At 34.8% G+C, this 17,669-nt stretch overlaps 1 pseudogene; it reads left to right on the top strand.

Annotated features, from left to right (window-relative positions):
• The first annotated feature begins 1,812 nt into the window (after positions 1 to 1,812).
• Positions 1,813 to 2,367, top strand: LOC145678955 (protein GVQW3 pseudogene; annotated as a pseudogene).
• The last annotated feature ends 15,302 nt before the right edge of the window (positions 2,368 to 17,669 follow it).

The raw sequence follows: 17,669 nt of genomic DNA, 5'->3' as shown, positions 1-17,669 counted from the left end.
AAAGTATTTCCTTTAAAAAACCGGGTACAGGTAGGTATAAAAAAAAACAAAACAAAAGAAGAGAGAGAAATATTCAAAGGTGCGCACAAACCGTATGCAAAATTTTAATATTGATATCTTGAAAACTAAGGGTGTTTTTTAAAATTTCCCTCACCCCTCCGCCCCCACTTGGCACCGCCAAGTTTACCACCCGTTCCGAAACGTATCTGGGGTGCTCTTAGGTCCATGCTTGACTTGACCAATTAAAAAACCGGGTTCAATACGTGTTACATGAGCTTAATAAGCGGTAAACACAACACTATTCCATGATGCCGTTTCGTACCATAAATCCCCAAACGGTTTAACACTACTAGGCAAATATTTCCGAAGTGACGGCTGTATCGAAATGATCAAAGATTGCTGACATGGTGATATGCTACAAGTCTTTCCTAACTTTTGGTTTCTACCCCTTCCTGTTAACAAATTTTCTTCAATTTTCTTTTTTATCTAAAAGAAAATGAAATAACGAAGAAAAATGTTTATTTTTACCCCATCCCTTTTTTTGTTCAGTAGGTTGAGGAAAAACTACTACTAGTACTAGCTGCTGAGTATTTATCGCAATCAATTTCTCCTTTCTTTGATGTCAACTGCGGCTACAAATGAACAGTACTCATCCGAGGTTCGCTGTTGTATTTGGTAGTATTGGGAGCGGCGGTGAATCCTTCAAACTAGACCGACGATAAGTCATATGTTTTGTTATATTTGTGGAGGCCAACGATTTCTTCGTGCATACACATTCAGTTAATTTCCTCTTAACTCTTAAAATAAAGACCACATTTTTTCGGAACCTCCTTCCGCGATTAGAAATGAACTTTTTCTATTCCATATTTCCTTGCTCAAATTGTATCCAATCGACAGACCTTGAATTGAATTTGGAATTTGGAAGGTAGGGATAACACATGTGACATCTTGAGGAAAAATCACTGCATGTTCAAAGCGCTGATTTCCATTATAAAAGAGATTCTCAGAAAATTTGATTCCCACACCCCGAAAACGCAAATATTTTAAAAGAATTTAGATATCATTCGCGGTAACAGCCTGACGACCAGCTGTTTAGTGAGATATTTTTGTTTTGAAAAGTACATGAAAAGCAGTTGTTTGTTCGAATGAAGTGAGTCTACTATTGATCGAATGTAGCGTATACCCGCGTACCTCCTAAAGTTTAGGTGGCTATACGATAGTTTCCAAAAATTAGAGGTGAGTATACGCCGTATACCCGCGTATACCCTCCATTACATCCCTGTATGGGACCGAAGACGGTTTATTTAATGGAAATTTACTGTTCTATTGTCTGATATATATATCGCAAAAATTGTAATAAGAATTATTTTGAAACATTACTGTCCCAATTATGAGGAACTTCCAGATATTTGATTCTTCCAAAATTAATACTTGTTTACCTATTTTCTTTGTGAAGGTATTGTTTGTGTGTTGGTATACTTCTGTTGTGGTGTAGTATGCATTTGTTTGTTCATGTTCCAAAGGCAGTGTATGTGAGTGTGGTAAATAGCTGTTTGCAAAGGAGTGGATGTGAAAAACATGTAAATTTTGCTGTATGGTGAGAAATGTTCATCATACAAGGTTCAGTATGAAAGTAATGAGCATGATGTTACCCTGACTCAACAATCCATCGCAGCGCGCGCTACCGGCGCGGAAAAAGTAGTGGGTGCTCTGTCCTTCCAAACGCGCCCGGAGTCAGTCTGCTGCGAGCAGTGACAGCGTGTGGATGTCGATCCGCGTGAAGCACGTTTTTACAAGTTGTAACACGGCGCGATGGAAGGTTCGCTCGAACAACGCTATGCCATAAAATTTTGCGTCAAGTTGGGTAAGAATGCTACGGAAACTTACCAGATGCTGAAAGAAGCCTACAGGCAGGAGTATTTGTCAAGATCCCAGGTCGGAAAATGGCACAAGTCGTTCAAGGAGGGTCGGGAGGAGGTCGCCGACGAGCCCCGTTCTGGACGCCCAACAACGGCCAGGACCGACGACAACGTTAACCGTGTTTGCTCAGACCGGCGTGTGAGCATTCAACAAATCGCGGACACCCTAAACATGTCAACATTTGCGGTACATGGGATAGTGACCGAAGATCTGCAAATGCGAAAGGTCTGTGCGAAGCTTGTGCCGAAGGTGTTGACGAACGAACAAAAAGAACTTCGAGTTTTGCGCTGCAAGGAGTTGTTGGCATTGTGTGAAAGTGATCCGGACTTTTTAGACTCGGTCGTATCTGGAGACGAATCCTGGATGTTCGAATACGATCCAGAATCCAAAAGGCAGAGTGCGGAGTGGCACACCTCATCCTCCCCCCACCCCAAAAGGCGCGCATGAGCAAATCCCGAATCAAAACCATGCTCATTGTCTTCTTCGACGTTCGAGGAATCATCCATTTCGAGTTTGTGCCACCAGGACAACCTGTCAACGCAGGATTTTATCTAGAAGTGCTCAAGAGACTGAAACGCAGGGTCGCCCGCGTTCGAAGTGGCATCAAAGACTCAATGAAACTCCACCACGACAATGCACCAAGTCACACCGCCTTTACCGTCGTCAACTTCCTGGCCCGGAGCAGAACCCCAGTGGTCCCCACCCCCGTATAGTCCTGACCTGGCTCCTAGTGACTTTTTTTTTGTTTCCCCGTTTGAAGAGACACCTCAAAAGAAAACATTGGGACTCCGTGCAGAACATTCAAGCCCATGTTATTAGATTTTCAAAAGCCATTCAAGCCGAGAACTTTAAAGACGCTTTCCAGGCGTGAAAATCACGTCTTCAGAAGTGCATCGATGCAGAAGGAGCGTATTTTGAGGAATTTTAAAGATTTGTAACAATCGGAACAATAAAACAGTTTTTCTAAACAATGCTCATTACTTTCATAATGAACCCTGTATACAGTTTCTTTCACTAGAAATCGATATAAATATACTATTTTCAAATAAATAAATAAATGAATGAATAAATAAATAAACTAACATAAAACAAATTATTTAAATCAGAAAAAAATTAAAAAATATACACTTTCTTCCGTCTTTCATTCTATCTTTCTAAACAAAACCAATCACAAGGAGAACAGAATTCATACAATCTCGACCAATCTTGGCATAGAAATAGAGCTGTTCGTTCTTTGAGTTTTGTTGTAAAAAATCAATCATAAGATCAATATATACATACTTACCAATTTAACAGCTGGAGTTGGAAACATGCCATGTGTCTGGTTTGACATCAGTCAGACGGGGACCACAGCACAGTGCTGTTGGTATTGTTGTATTAAAACAAACTCCGTAGTATGCGAGCAGCAGTAGAACCACAGTGTGCAGTGAGCTGAGCAGACAATAATAGTATAAAATGGACAATCTCCCTGATTACCTAACATAGTAAAATTGTTGACGCTCGGTTATGCGGTACAAACATGGAGAAAGTGACACGTGTGTTGGGCGTATCGTAACGGATAGTGTCCAAAGTGATCACCGCCTCCACACGACAAAATTACATCGACGAAGATTAACAGTAGTCGGAAGAAAGTTCTCAGTTGTAGGCTACATCGTACATTAAGACGAAATTTCATTCACAACCGACATGCGACTGTGATGCAAGTGGTGGAGGAATTCAAACAGCACCTGCCAGAGCCAATGTTGACAAACACAATATGCCACGAGTTCCACAGAGAAACTTTGATAAGAGACCATAACGCTTTAGCACGATGACAATGATGCCATGGACATGCAACACGGACCACGGATGATTTGAAACTTGTGTTATGGTCAGAAAAGCTATCGTTCATTCCTGTCAGAGCACAGGCTGTGTTTATATGTGGTGAATGCCCAAAGCAACGTATGATCTGCAATGTCTCTACCCAACAATAAACCATAGGCTACGATATCCTGGTTTTCAGTGGGTTGTGTGTTGATTCTTACCAGTAGCGTCATTAGCCGTAAATATGTCGCCATTGTAGGTTACTATGTGCACTTTATTGTCGATGTCTTTTCTACGAACAATGACGTCATATCCCAGGATGATAATGTTTCTATTCACACAGATGGATGTGTTGTGTCATGGATTGAGGAATATTGGAATGAACTTAAACACCTCCCATAGTCCACCCTGAACATAATTGAGCATCTCTGGGTAGTTTTCAAGATATGAATACGGTACAGATTTCCGCTCCATCTTTTCTCACAGAACTGAGTAAAGCACTGCATGCAGAATGGTTTAATATTACATATAGTAATGTTCACGACATCTATGACTTCATTCTACGTCAAATCAGAAGGTGGTCCAATAACATATTATTCTGGTAAGTAGCACATTTTTCAGGCGTTTCTACTAAATCATAATGCTCTGTATACATCATAGCAATTTACATAACTTATCCGATCTTGACCAAGTATGGAACGGCAATATCAGTTCTCCACTCCGTACCAATCTTTGCAAACTTTTGCGACCCACAACGCAATGCAAATCCTGGAAGAAGCAATAAAAACTTCATTTTTTGACCAAATATTTGAATTTAATGATTCCATCATGTAGAACTAGTTTTCAATAAATCACATACCAAAAATCTCCAAAAAAAAATCTTAGTTGCGGAGGTACAGAGCTTTAAACAATGCTAAAATGTTCTGCTTAACGTCACGGCAGCATAAACAAGCTGTTTTGGCATGACATCACGTATCAGTCCTCATCTCTGAGCCGTATTGAAGACTTCAGAAAATACTTTTTTACTGGAGTTTTGTACTGTAAACTGCAAATAAATTTAGTGGAATAGTAAAACGAAAATGAAAATAAGTAAAATACATATAACCCGCCTTATGCAGAGTCATTTTAACGTATGATTAACGTCATACTAAAAGCGTGACTACTGAAGGAAACATATTTTAGTCGAATTCTTTAGCATGGCACTAATCAGGCGTCAGAACGACTCTTCATAAGGCCCAATGTGTTTTTCTGCTTTAAAATACGCTAAAAGTCATCTGTAATTTAATCACTACAAGTATTATGGCAACAGGATTACTTTATTATTGTATTTGACTAGAAGGCGTTCGGAGTCTAACTACTACATAAATTCAAATTACAAATAAATCACGCGCAGATTGAGAATATCTAGGCCACCATATTATAGCTATAAATATAACTTTTCTTTATTTTCAAAATTTGGCTCCCAGTGCTTTGTAAGTTTGTTTGTCGGAATACGTACATATTATAAATGTAGTGAGTCTCCATGGTATTATATTACACCTACAAATATAGCAATTTCTGTATTAAAAAGTTCTTAATGCCTTAAAAAATCGTATCCTACTACCTCCTTTACACTATATCTACCAATTATTATACATACACGTATTAGCAATTAGTCACCATTACTACAACTATTTGTATCTTAATACTTTAAGAACTCGTATTATATATGGTCTTTACTGTTTTACTATATTTCCAAGAGAAAAACGCTTTCGTTATGACCGCGGTGGTTTGGAGCTCAAGAAAGCTATAGCAAACAGAATCAGGTGTGCTCGCAAATTTTTCTTTTGACCTAGACACCGGTTCTGACCTAGACCTAGGTGCCTCAAAACTAGCCACCATGTTAATACAAATGCAATTTGATACATGGATCTGAATATTTTGGATTTAAATTATCTAGGAACCAGATTTGTATTTCTAGTCGCCATAGCTACCCGGTGTCCTGGATTTCTCAAGCTTGAACAAGAAGAATATTATCAGAATTTCATTATGTGGTAGATGTGTTATTCCTTCAAAATTTCAACTTTTTCAATAACCTTCTACGAAATAATGGTCTGAATATACGAACATGTTTATAATTTTTCCCTCGTTAGCTCGGAATTCGAATAATATTTCGTGTATGGTGATAAATTTGAAAAAGATTAGATCGTGAAAGTATTGCGTTTTGTATGTTTTATGAGGTCCACAAAGAAAACAATATTCAAAAAATCAATTGTTTGAAGAGTTTAGCTTTTTGTTTAAATTTTCTCAGTGTAAGTTGGTTTCCCTGATATTATTTCATTCTCTGGAACTGCACATTATTCATATTATTTGTCATGACATATCATAAACGTTCGTATTCATTCAGTAATCAAGGAACACGACAAACTAATAGTTAAGCGCTCATCTCTGTTGCCAGGGGCCCTGGTTCGATCTCAGGCTGTGTGATTTTGTTGTGGACAACATACTAGTGTCTGAGAGTTTTTCGAAGTTCTAGCATTTCCTCCCACATGAGCATTTCACTAACTATTTTATAATCATTTACTTTCATTAAGCACCCGTCTCTCTTAGCCTATAGGGCATAAATGAGGAAGATGAAACTAGAAATTCCATTTCATTTCATTCAATAATTAGCCAATTTGAACTAGTTTTTTTATAAATGAGGAAGATGAAACTAGAAATTCCATTTCATTTCATTCAATAATTAGCCAATTGGAACTATTTTTTTTATCATTAATTTTTGATTTAAATGTTAAGTCATGTGTTCAAAGCACTTCAGTCGGTCTATAAGTTTTTTCATGGACCACTACTTACCAAACTATACCAATTATATCAGTTATATATTTCATGGACTAACATATAAAAATTACTAGTAAGTCCATTGACTAAAGAAAATGATGATGAAATAATATTTTTAAGGTGTAAAGTACTTCGATACCGTACTTATACGTGTAGCTTACATTATAGCTTTTAACAGAACTGCAAATGTTAGATGAGTACCTATGTTTATAGACACTAATCGTATTGTATTGTTAAGGAAAGTAACATTAGTCACATATTTAAGTGGTTTAGTTAATTCAATGTATTGACTTTATTGCCAATAGTTCAGTATATACTTGGAAGGAAGAAGTTAGTTATTGACGAAACTTGTTTATTTTTATGCACATGCCGAGTTTTTTTAAAAAAGAAGAAGAATTAGATGAAATATGTAGTTAACTGATAAAAAATGTGTTGGATATAAAAAAAATATTTTTGTTCTTTTGGACAAATGTATTTAAAGATGACACATGACACATGTTGTGAATGTTAATAAAAGATCAGTGTTTATAAAAATAATAGCAAAATAAAATTGAGGTTTTCAATGTTAGATATTTTTGTGTATAATCTATCAAACTAATTAACTGTAACATTGCCCTTAGATATTCGAGTCAAACAAACAGACAAATAGTTTACTTTTCAAAAAAAAAAAAAAAAAAAATAATAAAAAAAAATAAAAATAAAAAATCTTAAGTTCTGTTGCTTTTTAAATTGTTCTTTTTATCAGGAACGTCTTAGAGACTTGAAAAACATTCATTGCATCTTTCTCTAAACCATTTCCCTACTGAGTGATGCAGACAGTTTTCCTCGAACCGACAGATGACGTACAAACATGGCGGTCATTGGTTTAAGCGCACGAGTAACAGATCGAAATTCAATCGCAAATTTCGATTAGTTAGAATAAATATATAAGGGAAAGGATGTGTTTCTCATAATCAGCTAGCTCTAAAGTATTTTGTAGCGCTTTCTATATATTAAAATGCTAGGTTCATATGTTTGTGGTCAAGAAAACATTATACGTTTGTGGCCAATTTTTTGACAATGATATCTCGGAAACCACAAGCTGTAGAAATATGCCGTTTTCACTGATAAATTCCAAATTTTGTGTATATTGTTCAGTAATAGTTGAATACTTAGAAAAAATGACCGTTATTTTTTATTACATTTTTAGAAGGGTATACTAGAAGTACTGAAATTTTAAAAAGTAAAACATCATACCCTTGGAATTATTCATTTCAACATCACACATTTGTACACGGGGTTAGTATATCTCTCCGGCGTTTGTTTCATGACCAAATGATGATGGAAAACGAAGGATGACCGTTTCTCCAGTCTAGATGAATCATTATTTTTTGGAGTGCTTTGCCCAATGAACACCATATATCACAGACATAATTAATTATGTGTGTGTAATGCATTCGCTTATTACTTACTGCATGCAAGAAGAAAGAAAACACTGATTATGCATGAATTAGAAACCCCAATCGGAAGTAGGCTCAAATCTTGCAAACGGTGTGAGACATTGAAAATAATAATAATAATAATAATAATAATAATAATAATAATAATAATAATAATAATAATAATAATAATAAAGAACAGTGGAAATGTCCGAGTGCTATATCAATTAAGGTATATCAGATTTTGCTTTGCATTGACTCATATGGAATGGAACTCTATTGTAGAGAGTTTTTTTTCCCTATGCTGAACTTAGGGAAATATTCGCAAAACAAGATAATTACTAATGTTATTCGGAACCAGAATTAGAGAAAAATACATGGAACAAATTTCTTGAAAATTAATGTATGGTTAAATGTTAAAGTTTTGTAAAAATCAATAAAGGAGGTCTTTTTTTTAAAGAACTCATTAGTAATAGTCAACTTTAAAAACTATTTTCATTTAAAGAAATTTATTTAGAAAAAAGACTATTCAGATAATGAACCTAGCATGAAGTCAAAAGAGAAGTATAATTGATAACAAAAATAACATTATTTCCCGACCTGTTTGAAGACAGAAAATTAACTCATAGTAACACCCTTTTAAAAACGGAACTTCAATTAAAACAGATTTTTCTCACTAAGACAGGATTTTTTTTCCCTAACATTTTGCGTAGATGCTGTTGAAAATCATGATGAGAAATAAGTTGAAATTCATCATTCTAGATACAGTGTTCTGTCACTTTTTTATATTACGTTTTTCTTTGCTCTTTATCTTAGTTTCTTCCTTGTGACTCTTCTGTTCTTTATACTTCCTATTAAGAGACGTGAAATTCCACACATTTTCACTAACACTTACAACGAAACACACACAATTCCTGTTGCAGAGAAGTTCTCACTAACTCACTTTTCCCAGAAGTTGATGAGAAGACGGGTACAGTCTGACAATTTGTCAATGTCGGCTCCTTCTGCACCAAACCGTGATTCAATCATACAAAGAATGAAGAACTTTTCGTCTGCTGTAGTAACCTTCAACAAAACCGCAATTTTCTCTTACCAGGAATGTAAAACTTGTTTAAGAGCTACCACTTCACTTCTCCAATGTTCAATTTAAATGTAAGCTAAACTGTTGGAAAATAAATTAAAAGAATGAAGAAAATTATCCTTCCTCAAAGATTGGAATAACTTTCTTATACTATAAAGAGTGTAAATAAACATCGTCACGACTCACGACAAATATTCTGTCGTAGCTAAAAAGCCACTTTATGTAAATTAAGAGGCATCCACTCCCAACTGTTTTCCACTATTGTTTTTTTTTCTTTTTCACAAAACTACCCTCTCTAATATTTTGAATCAATTACAATCTTTTGCATTCCATCACTGTTTTATTTTACATGACACATTTCTCACGTTTCCTCATGATTCATTTCTTTTTGAATCAGTATTCTAAATATCTTATTTCACAGTTTCTAATTTCCTTTAACATTGCTACTTTTTACTTCTAATGATCCTGTTCTTCAAAATTGATTGTCTATTCTATCCAGCCAATTTTCTCCACACCCACAATTCGAACATCTCTAGCAGCCCCCTGTAGCGTATTGCAGTGCTCTTGCCTTTGTTGCGAACAGTCCCGCGTTTAATTCCTGGTGTGAGAGCTCTTTCACTCTATCCTGAGTGAAGTTTCTTGGATTTTCCTAATTCATAAAAGGCAAGTGATATTATGGTACCTAACTTACAGGTTTAAGATCGCTTCCCCTTTCCCCATTCCTTCTTTCCTTCCCTGGATCTCAGGAGTAAAAGTGCGGGGAAATGCGGGGGAACGCCGTACCTCACCTCCAAAAATTATGTAAGGCGTCTCCCCGGTTCCTAAGAAATTACAATAGGCAAAGATAGGCAGGGGACGGCGTGACGCCATGCCGCTACCTACCGTCCCCCAACCTTTTCAGATCCACTTTTACCCCTGCTAGATCCCCAAATAGTGTGCTTACCTAGAGGGTCATATATGATGGGGTTAAGTATGAATCACACCAGCCATAGATGCTGTTAATGCCCAAAAAGATGTATAAATAAATGATCGAACGCCTTTAGTTTTTGTTCACGCTTTCTTATAACAACTATGTTCCTAGTTCGTATAGTACGAAATGCTTGACAGACATTTATCATAATTCGTTAGTTCGCCACCATTAATATACGTTTCTCTTCTTCTTAAAGTCCTGTTTTCCTATTCTTATTTTTGTTTCTTAATAAGTTATGGTCAATTTCTTAAACCTTGCTTTCTTTTCTCGGTTCTTAATGTTTCTCACATTGTCACCGATTTGGCATTGGCATCATAAAACTACATCCCTCGTGGGATATTTGTAAAGTATACCATTAAGTTAGAATATTGGGGATAAATCTTTCGCCGGCAATGTTTTTATCTTTTTATAGGATTAGATATGGATATATAATAGGATGCTTTTCCGGGGGAGGCGAGATTCGTCCTACTATTAAACGGGTGAATATCTAGACGTGGTATCATAGCCATAAACTGAGGTAAGCAATACTTAAATCGTTACCTCGATACTTCCAAGGGGTTTTTACAAAAATAGATTTGATTCTACCGGATTGTAGTCAGTCATACCTTGCGGGATTCGATACCCTGTGAATTTTTCTTAAAAGACTCTCATTCGCTTGGGAAGTCCCCTCCACCAGCAGGTATAACTAAGAGGTGGACCTCAGTCTATCGTGCTAATGGAAGTACCTTATTACTTTTCTTCGTAACAGTTTTGAGTATTACATTGGTAATTTAAACGGACTATACTAATGAAAGGGTTTGCAAACACTAATCCGTTTAATTATATGATATAAGGTTGATTTTATTTGATTTTCAATTTAGTATCTGCTTCAGCAGTGAAGCTATAAGAGACGTGGACATACAGCTTAACGTGGGATCCGAATCACATGATTTTCCGAAGGGAATCGAACCCTAGTCTTCCACGCCATAGGCGCGTACACTAACTTTTTAGTCATTGAGAAGAAATAATGGTATAAGGTATATGTCTGTTTTGTGGACAACTATCCAAGCCCACACGAAAAATACACTTCAAATCCATTTCTAACATATAATTTACTCAATGGGATGTGTTTGTAATTTTATTCATAATTGTGATATGATTAGTGTATTAAAATATTGACCTAAAACTATCTAATGTAGTCTATCGTTTAGAATACGTTTTTCTAACCGATTTTCAAAAGGAGGTTCCCAATTCGATCCGTTTATGTGGGTATGTTCATAGTTATACTGATTTTGATTTAAAAGAGTACGGTACTACATTTTTGCTTATTCCGTAGAAATTTCAACAAGATTAAATTTCTTCGGAACTAGACTGTGATAGGTTTAAGTGAGTATAGTTTAAAAACCATAATTAACCAAGTTTAATAAGTGTATGTTCGCGCATAACCTCGACACAGAATTATCGATTTTGATTATTTTTTCCCTGTTTAAAACAGCATTCTTTTCCAATGATTTCATATGAATTTATTGAAGTTCTTTGGAGATTAACCATGAACCTCTACAGCGGCTGATAGTGTTAGTAGTAAAAATATGTGTTTGATCACACATAAGTTTAACATAGGTGTACCAATTTTGTTGGTTTACCACTTGTTTGAAAGTGCGTGTGCAAATAGTATTCTTTTTGAGTTTCAAATAGTATTCTTTCTCGCAGGATCCATATAAAATGTTGTTAGAGTCTTTGCAGCTAGGCTAGGAAACTCCTCAACAAATGACATGCTAATATTGTGTATGTTTAAAAGCGTATCGATCTGTTTTTTTTTTAAAGAATGTATTTGTTTATGCACGTTTTGATTTATTTTATAGAAATTTAGTGTCCTACCTTTAATTTAAGTACTTAACTAAACAACTGGGGTAATGTAAAACGGGGAAAAAATCGACAAACTTAAAGGAAAAAAAATCGACCTCAAAAACTTACTAAATATTAGAAAATAATAATACAAATCTTCTTACAAATATTATCTGATTTTAATAAAATCCCAGCAGAACATAATAATAATAATAATAATAATAATAATAATAATAATAATAATAATAATAATAATAATAATAATAATAATAATAATAATAATAATAATAATAATAATAAAGTTATTTAAATGTGAAAGAATTCATTGCTTTTATCTATAGTGCTTTTGAAGTGTGTGCCAAGCCAAACATATGCCAGAAAGCAGAAAATAATAATATTAAAGCGCTTAAAATCAGAAAGTAATGCGTTACTTCTATCTAAAATATATTTTGCAGTCTGTGCCAAGCCAAACATATTATGCCAGAAAGCAGAAAATAATATAATAATAATAAAGCTCTTAAAATCAGAAAGTAATGCATTACTTCTATCTATAAAACATTTTGAAGTCTCTGCCAAGCCAAACATATTATGCCAGAAAACAGAAAATAATAACAATAAAGCTCTTAAAATCAGAAAGTAATGCATTACTTCTATCTGTAACACATTTTGAAGTCTGCGCCAAGCCAAACACATTATGCCAAAAAGATGAAAATAATGAAGCGCTTAAAATTAGAAAGTAATGAATTACTTTTATCGATAAGGTTATTGAAGTCTGTGCCTAATATAAAATCAGTTTAAATGGCAATTTTATGAGGTATTAACATGTTACTTACCATAGACTTCAAAATTTTTATATACAATAGTAGTGAATTTTTATCTGGTTTTAGGAACTTTATTATTATTATTATTATTATTATTATTATTATTATTATTATTATTATTATTATTATTATTATTATTATTATTATTATTATTATTATTATTATTATTATTATTATTATATGCTTTTAGGTGCTTTAATATTATTATTTTCTAATTTTTGGACCTTTTGTTGAAGTTGGTTAGTACAGTTTTCCTTTTAAGTTTCTATATTATTTTTCACTTACGTTTATTCATATCTCATCATGTTCCTAATAAGAAATTTCTTATCGAATTACAGTCTAATCAGTTTCTTAACCTCATTTGAATTATTTCTTTTATTGTTTATTTCTCCTCATTATTTGCTCGTTGCTTTTCCCTACGCCGAATTAAGTTTTTACATTTGCTTTCAACAATTTTCTTTAAATAAAAATTTAAGAAAGCTTGCGAACACTTTCTTGTAAGTCGAGCGGTAAAATTAATTAAAAAGAGCGGTTTGAAGCGTTAGGTTGACGAACGTGAGACTAAACCCACTGTAGATCTGATATCCTCTGAAGAACATGAATGATTTTAACCGTGCTCATATTCCTAACGCATTGGATTAAGTAGAAAAGTGGTTAAATCGATGACTATAGAGAGAACTTTCCTAGCTGAGGAAGCTTAGACGAAATGGCTAGCGTCCGTCTTTGATACACGTGGTTTCAGGTTCGAACTCCGATAGGATTTCGTTCTTGAACGAATTACAGTGATTCAGATTCCATGATAAACAGTAGATCCACTTCTCACATAGCCTAAACCCCACTGCAAAATGCACTGAACTTCAACAAAGAAACGAAATAATTTATTACACTTTTGAATGAAAGAAAGACTAACACAAATGAAGGGGCTCATTGCAATTTTTTGCGAAAAAGCCGATATAGGCACCACTTGTTGGTGGTAGTTTGTACTTCCAAATGCACTACGAATATTGTGAAAAAAGTGACTTGATTCAGTAAACTTACACAAGAAACAAAAGCCATACATGGAAAGAAAGGCCCCATTTTAACATTTTAAATTGCTTCTCCTGAAAAGAATGTAAAATATCGATTAGCTCCTTTATTCCTTGTACCTTTCAAATATTTATCTGAAAAGATGGTAGCGAGCAATATATATAAACACCTGAACACATTTAATGCTAATTTTCATTCAAAATAATTTTTTGCTAATACCATCATAAATAAAAGCAAAAAGCTAAATGAACAAAAACGAAAAAGCGAAAAAAACTAAAGCATTTTAAGAATCACAGAAATTAAGTGTAATTTCAAAAGACAGAAAAAAGAAAGAAAAATGAAACTTTAGAACAAAACATGATGACAGAAAACAGAGGGTAGTTGCAATGGAACTATTAAGCCAATGAGCCGAAGCAAAATTACTCGGGTTGGAACTGAATTCGGGGCTTCTATCCGGCAGATACACTATTACAAAGGAAGAAAAGAGATAAAGGAAAGCGAGTAAGAAAGAGAGAGAGAGAGAAAGTAAGAGGCAATTTCTCTTCTTTCTCCAGAATTGAGCCAGAGTAAGAAATAAAGAGAAGAAAACGAAAATTGAGAGACTGCACTGGAAGGAAGGAAGAAAGGAAGAAAGAAAGAGATATTGTAAGATAGAAAGGGAGAATAGTGGAGCGGATAGGCTAAAATTGAAGCCTTGTAGAAGGAGGGGAAAGGTACGTCGCGACCAATTTACTCCAATGTACTTAAAGCTCACGCAATCGGGTTTGATTGCGAGTGAAAACTTTTTTCTCTTCTTTCTTTCCTTGGAAGGTAAGCGTTAGAGAAGTGTACCCGAAAGTGGGATAAATATGAACCCAAGGGAGTCTGTGCCTGCTAATACACTCAAGGGACAGGAGAAAAGTACGTGCATCTGAGAAACTAGTGTCAGTTTTTTTAAAACTATATATACACGAAGAAAAAAAAAGAGAGAAATGACACACGCGCTCACGCATGAAGGAGAAAGTTGAGAAAACTCCTGTAGGTGCGTGAGTCAGACAATGTTGGGTGGTAGTTGGAGGTGGATACACAGAGAAGAGAGAAATAGCTCGTCCTGCGATGTTCGTTCACAGCTTCCATTTTGACGAGAAATCTCATTTTCTCACTCCTCTCTCGTTCTCTCTCTCTACTATGTTGAGATCACAAGGGTAACATTCCTTCTCACGTCTAGTGTTGTAAAATATGCTTCTAATACGATGTTTTAAAGTGCAAAATCTACTAAAAACTTTGATGAAAGCCGCTTAATAGCGTTTTAGTATCTGATTGCTGCACACTTCGGAAGCAATATATTTAGAGACGAGATCGCACTTAATCTGGTATTAAGTTGCAAGTGTCCTGTATTTTGCTGGTCTTTCTATTGACATGAACCTACATGTACAGGCTAAAGAGATGCTTAAAAATTGCTTATGTTTTGAAAGTTTACTATTTGATTACGGATTGAAAATCTAAATACAGGATATTTATAAATTTCCACAGGTTTTATAAATTTCCTTGTTACAAAGTTTTGAACAAGGATGTTGAGTAAAAGCACGGTGATAATATTGTTTTATTACCTCTACCTAAATTATCGAATCTCAATGTTTTTTTCAATGTAATTTACCATATGTTGACCAGTACAATTTGTTGAGACGTTCTATATCTAACACATGAAGGACTGTTTTGGATAAAGGTGGACGAACACCGTGTGCGTTGGTTTTCTGGGGTTCTCCCGTTTCCTCCCACTTTCTTAATTCCACCATTTCATTCATTACTCATCATCACCGTCTCCTTTAGCCTAACCGGCATAACAGTGGGACGTAAAACTCAAAGATTTCATTTCATTCATATATGTTTTGGATAAAGTCTCATCTAACAAATTTGAAATTTTGCAGATTTTTCTTTTTCTTCTCATGTTTTGTTCTCTTACTGGGTATCTCATGAACTTATCCTTATTGTGTCGTATACTTGGTGGGCGTAAGACCTTATCCAGACAAAGTCATTTATAAAATTCATTTTGAAAAGAGCTTTAAGCTCTGATCTAAACCTTTTCTTTACATTTTCAATTTAATTCAGCATTTGAATACACATCTACCGCTTTTAAAATTTAATAAAAGCCAAACAGAATTTCTTTTTCGGTCATTGATAAGGTTGAAAGTAATTTCGGTTGCTACCATATTACGAGATACCGAAAAGAATACGTAAAACATTTTGAATATTAAGCGAAATTACCGAAACATGAATCATTCCATGATATAATCGCCATTCTTAATTAGAATTTATTAAGGTTGGAAAGCCTTGTTAGAAAAATAAAACATTCTTCTTTGGTTGGAGACATAAAATGAAACTGTACGTCTTTGGACATAATGTTGTGCATCCTGAAATGCTTGGACGCAGTCTCCGGATTTACCATAGTTCCCCTTCCCCAGAAACGTAGAGGAGGAAAACAAAGTTGATCGTGATAACACTAATCAAGAATGATTCTCAACTGTAAAATGAGTTTTGGATAATCTGACAACAGATTTGTATAACCAGTCAGAAAGTTCAACATATTCCAAAGATGTAGTTGCTAATGGGCGCAAGTAATGAAGTTATGGCACAGTAAAGATTTGAGAAAAGTAAATCCATATAATTGAAAAAAATTAAGATAAATTCAAATGACTTCAGATGCATTTAAGTAATCTATAAGATATTTTAATAGCATTATACTAGCATACAGGCTATCCAAAAGCATTATCATCAATGTGTACGTAATACAGCTTGCTAACTTGGTATGCAATCAATTTGTTATTTTTAAATGGCACACGTCATGTTATTAAGTATTACATAAAAATGCAAGTGTGGCATGTCAGTTCTATTAGCTTAGAAACTGACTTATGAATTACTCGCAATTCACCATAAAATCACTTATACAAAGGGATGTAAATGGGATTAGAACTGACAATTCACACGCAACTAAAATCATGAGAGGTTATGCTCAGGGTTGTCGTTAAGGGGTGTGTAAGGGGGAAGATCCCTCCCAGAGTTACCAATTTCTTAACAAGTTGTCAAATTAAAATACCTAGTTGGCAATTTGAAGAATGCCGTTTTGTTCAATTCACTTGGTTTAACATTTTCTTAGATATCCAGTTACTATAAATTATCATTAGTTCTTTTATAGACTTGGCATAAATTTTGTGTACTTTCCTATCTTGAAATAAATTGATATATTCGTTTAAAGTTTCTTTACTTGTCGGAAGTGATCACACTTCACTTTTGTTCATTAGATATCCCTAAACATTTTGAAGAATCTTTAATGAAATTCGGGAAATTGTACCACTGACAAAAACAGAATAGATGTGGCGTGTAGATCCGTAGCTATGGGGACGGTCGCCCGGGGTGCTGACATTAGAGGACGCCGAACGAGTAAGAAGAAAGGAAAAGCATTGGAAATAAGTAAACGACGAGTCACCCCGAAAAAGTATTGGCGCACTATTAAATCAATATTGTTCTCGGTTTGCAAAGAAGTAGAATTCTTAAAAATTTTCTTGCTCGCTTCGCTCGCAACCCAAACGTTTTTATGAGAGTCATAACAAGTTTTTACTTATTACTTTAAAAACAGATATGATTTGTTAATGATGAAGTGATATACAAGGTACCGAGTAATTACTTATAGTATATGCAGGAGCGTTTTCAAAATCAGAAACGGTCAGAAGTATGAAATACATGTTCAGCGTTTTGATGGTGATTAGTTTGCTGAATTAATCATGCTTTTCTACCCAATCGGATTAATCACGATGGTGAGAATGAAGGTATGAAAATGAGAGGAATTAAGACACACGCAAGCTGTTGTTTGCGCGGGAACATTAAAAATAAAGGTATTCATAGGAACTTCAAGCAGTTGTAGAATACGGGTAGTTCTGACCCAAGCAGCAGGGTCAAAACTCAACGAATTTCGTCTTTTTCAAAGACTGATCACTGCCAGTGTTTCTTTTATT

The sequence above is a fragment of the Thermobia domestica genome, chromosome 1 (genome assembly GCF_964235325.1).
Source record: "Thermobia domestica chromosome 1, izTheDome1.hap1.1, whole genome shotgun sequence".
In the NCBI taxonomy this organism is placed as follows: domain Eukaryota; kingdom Metazoa; phylum Arthropoda; class Insecta; order Zygentoma; family Lepismatidae; genus Thermobia; species Thermobia domestica.
The sequence above is the reverse complement of the archived record's forward strand: the minus strand, read 5'-3'. Positions and strand labels throughout refer to the sequence as shown.